The sequence below is a fragment of the Ambystoma mexicanum genome, chromosome 9, assembly GCF_040938575.1.
Source record: "Ambystoma mexicanum isolate Mex_15411 chromosome 9, UKY_AmexF1_1, whole genome shotgun sequence".
Taxonomy (NCBI): domain Eukaryota; kingdom Metazoa; phylum Chordata; class Amphibia; order Caudata; family Ambystomatidae; genus Ambystoma; species Ambystoma mexicanum.
This window is the reverse complement of record NC_090931.1, coordinates 587891314-587897313: the sequence shown is the minus strand read 5'-3', so window position 1 is coordinate 587897313 and position 6000 is coordinate 587891314.

The window sequence follows — 6000 nt, the reverse complement described above, 5'->3', positions numbered from 1 at the left end:
TCCACCTGCGGGAGGACTAGGTTACTGTTCTGGGCCCCCATTTCGAACAAGTCTGTTGTCAGTGTTTATTTCTTTTCACTTAGTCCGAAAAAGTGTCAAGTGCTTCTCAAGTGTCCCCCCTCTTGCGGGTGACGACGCTAGTCTCTGGTTATGGGATACAGTTCCCTTGCTAGACTATGGAAAAAGGTTAGGCTAACATCTTTGGTAAGTCACATTTATTATGCATATCTACAGTAGGTAAGATCCCAGTGCACTCCTCGAATTTGCTTTGGTCCTGAGGACATGCTGGAACCTGTTCAATGCGAAGGAATCAAAAGATGGTTCTACTAAAAATCACACACAAATAAAATGTCATCAAAATAAAAATAAAAATAAACATGGAAAAAATAAGAATAAAATAGAAAAAACAAGACAGTGAAGTTCTCGTCCCTGCTCTCCTTGATCTGTCCCTCGGTGGAAAGATGAAGAACTGTGTCTCTGTCTCCTGGATCTGTCTCTCAGCGGAAAGATGAAGAACTGTGTCTCTGTCTCTTGGATCTGTCCCTTGGCGTAAAGATGAAGAACTGTGTCTCTGTCTCCTCAATCTGTCCCTCGGTGGAAAGTCTCACTGGAATCTCCTCAGGTACTCTCTCTGGAAGTTGGACAGCTCCATCTGGAGCATGATGCCGTGGAGGAGGGTGCCCATATGTGCGACATTGGCTGGATCTCTGATAAAGGTGATGACGTCAACATCGGCAGGTCTCCCCACCATTTCTGGAAAGTCAGTGACTAAACGATATAGCACGTTATGTGCCAGCCGGCTGTCCTCCGTTGACAGGGACATTTGTCCTGCTTTGCTGGGTTCTGGATCACAGGCCTTTCTTTCGACGTGAACAGTCTCTGCACTTTCCTGCTGCGTGGATAGCAACCACTTAGTTTAGCTTGATCCACAGTTGGTTCAGATATTCATTGTTTCTTGGATCTCTGATGAATGTTAGGGTATCCGTAGTTCTCCCAATGAGTCCTGGGCACTCCTCTATGATGCGAAAGAACAGCGTGTAGGTCAGTTCATCGATGACCACTTGTGGTGGAAGCATTTGTGTCCTTTTCACTGTGTTCGGGTTACTCTGCGAAGGCTTCCGCGATGACAGTCAGCAGTTGCCAGATTACTTTTTTGTTAGCAGGATCTCGAATAAAGTCTGTGACACTGGTTATTCTCCCTATGAGTGACGGATATGATATTACCACTAATTGGAAGTAAATGTGTACATCCCATGTGATATTTCTGCTGGGAGATACCATAGTTCTGAAACCCAAAGTCCCGGTGTGGGCTGCTTCTGGATACTGTTGTTAATCTTTCAGACAAAAAGTCTTGTCTGAAGTCTAACAGAGTCTTGGTTTTTCATAATGCTTGAGTGACTCGATTCAAAGTTGGTTGTGGCTTAGATGCGTTTTTCTCTTCTTCACCTAGCAACTGTGATGCACAGAGTGCCCATATTATTGTCTTTTATCACCTTTCTTTTTTTTTCGAGGAAATGTCCTATTTCAAAGCCACAATTTTAAACCAGAGTTCTTTTGTCTTGGCTTTGCTGCTCATGCGTCCTTCTTCTTCTTCTTCGTCATGGATCTTGTCTGCACGTGCTGAGGTTCTTCCCCTTTGTCTGTGTTTTCTTCGGGGTGAAGTGCAGCTTGAGGGATTTCTCTGATGAAGGGTTTAATGTCATTTAGGAAAATCCAAGCCCTCCTGCCCTGCAACTTGGCGGCTGACGGCGTGCAGTCCTCTACGATGAAAGGGCCATTGAATCTCGGTTCATCCCACCTTTTCCGTGTGTGATTCTTGATCAGCACTGCATCACCAGGGAAGATGAGGGGCGCACATAGACCTGGAACTTTGTCTGTTTCAGCATCTCCTGTTGTGTTTTGTGCTGCGCTGCACCCTTTTCGCCGTTGCTGCAGTTGGTCTGAAATGACAGAAAGGCTCGATGTCATGCAGTGCAAATATTCCTGCATTTCGGGTCTCCAGGACTTCTCTAGTTTGCTGGGCATCACATATAGCTCTATCTCAGGGGGAAAGGGGGTACTCATTCTTCTGCCCGTGACTATCTCGTGCAGCGTGAGATGATGGTCGGAGCCTGGTTGGTCCCGAAGTGCATACAGTGCCAGTGGTAGACAGTGCAGCCATCCCTTTTTTAAAGTGAGTTTCAACTTGGCTATCCTTTCTTTTAACAAGCCGTTGAGCCTCTCACATATGCCGTTGCCCTCAGGATGATACGCCAACGAGAACTTGTGCTTTATACCAAGCAACAAGCTGATCTGTTCAAATGTTGCATTGACAAAGTGAGCCCCGTTATCTGACCTCATAACCTCACACACCCCGCATCTAGGGAACACTTCCCTCACCAGGAATTTAGCAGCACAGGTTGAGTCTGGGTATGTACAGGAACCTGCTTCTATCCATCTAGAGAATGGACACACCACTACAATTAAGTACCTGTACCCGTTGCACACTTGAATCATGTCGACATAATTGATATGTAAGTGCTGAAAAGGCCCATTCTTGAATTGCTGGCAGATAATGCAGTTCACCATAAAGAATGCAACAATGCTCTGCTAAATTCGGTGTAAACCAGTCTTCTGCGAGCGTTGCAGCGAGATTTTCTTTTGACGTATGAATAGGGTAATGCAGTTGCTCCAATGCTATCTTTAGTAGGGTGACAGGCATTACTGGTTTACCAGTGCTGTTTTGCCTCCAAAACCCGTCAGAGGGATTTAAAGAACACCCTTGACGTTTCCATAGATTCTTCTCTTCCTAGGGTGCCTCCCCTTGGAGCTCCATCAGTTGAGTTTGCCCCATATTGCTATAGGCTTCTGGTGTGGCTCGTGCTACCATCATACGCTCATGGGTACGTGCCACCTCCACGTCCATGATTGTTTCATTCTTTGATGCCATACACTTGGCTTCCGTGTCCGCTTCATGGTTTCCACGTGACACGAAATCCGTCCCTTTGGTGTGGGCGGCGCATTTCATGACCGCTATGCCCACTGGGAGCTGCAGTGCCTTTAGCAAACTGTCCATTAAGTTTGCATGTTGCTCTGGCGTGCTGTCCGCTCTGAGGTAGCCCTTTCTTTTCCAGCGTGCTAGTCCTGCGTGCACGGTTGATGTCACATAGGCGGAGTCACTGTACACTGTTACTTCCTGATCTGCATGCTTCTCAATGGCGAGTATCAATGCCAATAGTTCTGCAGCTTGTGCTGAATAATGAGATGGTATTCGTGCATTGACGAGTACTTGAAACTCTCCATTTGCTACGTGTTTTACCACGGTTACACCTGTGTATCTTTGTCCATCCTCTTGGTCGATTCTTGATGAACCGTCAATGAACATGATCTCGCCACTCGCCAGGGCATTTTCCTTTACCCTGGGGATTTCATCATAGAATTCCTCATAGTTTGCACAGTCTTGTAGAGGTTCTCCTTTAGTGACTGGCTCAGCTATGAACGTAGCTGGATATACAGTTTTACATCGAGCTACTTTGATCGTTGGGTTGGAGATAATCACTTCATAGGCAGACGCTCTTTGAGATGTCGATGTGCCCTTTGGTTTCTCTAAACTGGCGAATAATGAGTGCTCGACGTATAACGTCATGGAGCATCCCATTACAATGGTTGACGCCTTCTCTATGGCGAACGCGGCGGCAGCTAGATTTTGTTTGCATGGGAAGTGGCCTCTCATAACAGTGTCCAGACTCCCACTGTAGTACGCCAAGGGTTTAAACCCCAGCGAGGTTCGATGAGCGAGTACTGCCGTCATAACATTGCCATCAGTCTGTGAGAACAGGTAGAATTCCTCTGCATAATTAGGAATCCATAGAACTGGGGCCTTACAAATCGCCCCCTTGAGTTCTGCAAACCCCTTCTCCATTGCCTCATTACATTCAATCTTTTCCTCTGTTGCCTGTGCCTTCCTTAGGGCCTGAAGCAAGGGCTTGGTATAGGAGCTGTAATCGAAGACCCATGCTCTGACATAATTGCACAGGCCTAGGAAGCTCTGCATTTGCTTTATCGTGAGCGGCTTAGCCGTGTTCATGATAGCTTCAGCCCTTTCTGGGGTTACCTTTTTTCCTTTGTGTGAGATTAGCTGGCCTATGTACAGCACCTCTTGTTGACAGTATTGCAGCTTTTCCTTGTCAACTTTATATCCTTTATCAGCCAATATAGTCAGTAGCTGGACAGAATCGAGCCTGCATTGCTCTTCAATGGTGCTGCAGATCAGAATGTCGTCTACCTACTGCAAAAACAACACTGTCTACTGCTATATTGCTTAAGTCCATCTGTAGGACTCTGTTGAAAATGGATGGAGACTCACAATACCCCTGTGGCAACCTTGTGCTTTTCAGGCGCATTTGTCTGAAAGTAAATGATGTCAGATCTTGTGAGTCATTAATATTTTGCCTCAGTGGGTATGTTGCATAGGATTGTAGATGGATTAGGGACTAGAGGGAACTCGACTTCAACAATATCGTTTAATGCTCTTAAATCTTGGATTAAACGCCAAGACCCTCCCTTTGATTTCTTGACAGGGTAAATCACTGTGTTACAGGGTTATTCTGACGTCACTAGGATGTCCTGCTCCATCATGGCGGAAATTGTCTTCGCGATCCCTTCATCCGCTTCTCTGGACATAGGATATTGTCGCTCTCTTGGTAAAATTGCTCCTGGTTTCAGTTTAATTTTCACTTCTCCTGTCCCTTTCAGGAGGCCTACGTCATAGGGCCCTGTAGTCCATACTGTTACAGGTACTTGAGCCATGTCATCATCAAAGTATTCCTATCGTATCAGTGCCAACATCATTCTCTGTGGCACCTCTCGTCTGATCATTTTGACCCAAAATAAGAGACTCACTTCCACCCTCGTCTCTTCTAGATCAGGGTGTTCTTCAAACAGACCATCATCAGTGACGTCAGTCACTCGATACCCTTCTTCAATGGCGATAATCGCACACCATTGTCTGCCAACTGGAGTATACTGCTGAAATTTCCAAGCTGGAGATCTTTCCAGGTTTCAAGAAGATGGTTGAGGAAAGGATTGATCTTGCAGATGCCTGTGAGAGTGAGGAGCAGAGACAAAAGCTGAAACAGGTCTTCCTGGAATTCCAAGATATCTTTTCAGTGGACTCCTACGACTGTGGACGCACATCCATTCATTCAACCACCATTCCCATGCACCACGATATGGCTCCAGTATTTGTGAAACAATACCGGTTACCTCTTATGTCCATGGAATCACTCACAGAGATTATTAAGATTTTAGAATCCTGTGGGATAATTCATCCGATCCACAGAACCTTCAACAACCCGGTATTGGGGGCACTCAAACCAAATGGGCAACAGAGACTATGTGCCGACCTGAGGGAGTTGAACATACGGGTTCACATGTCCAGGTGGCCCATCCCTTCCCTACATCGATCAGGGACTGGCCCAGATACAAGGGTCAAAGGTGTACACAGCCATTGACCTGACCTAGGGTTACTGGACAGTACCCATGATTAGGGAAGTCCAATACAAGGTCACATTTACCTTCATGGGGCAGCAGCACATGTGGACACGAACCCCCTTTTGATACATAAGCTCTGGCAATGAGTTGAACATCTTCCTACATAAAGCCATACCCGATTTGGGAGAAAGGGGAAACCTGGCCTACATGGAAGAAGTTTTGATCAAGATCTCAACTGTGGAGGAACATATAACAGAGATCCGCTATGTTCTAACCCAGTTGCAGAAAGCCAGAGTAAAACTGTCCTTTCAGAAGGTACAGTGGTGTAAAACCAGAGTGAACTTCTTAGGGCACGAGATCACCCCTGAGGGTTTTAATCCCCAGGCAAAGAAGGTGGAAGCCTTATTGAAATTAAAAGACCCTACCACTCTGCATGAATGAAGAAGCCTTCTTGGACTCACTAATTATAGTCGGTAGTTCATTGAGGACTATGCAGAGGTCTCTCGACCCATGGTCCATTTATCAAAG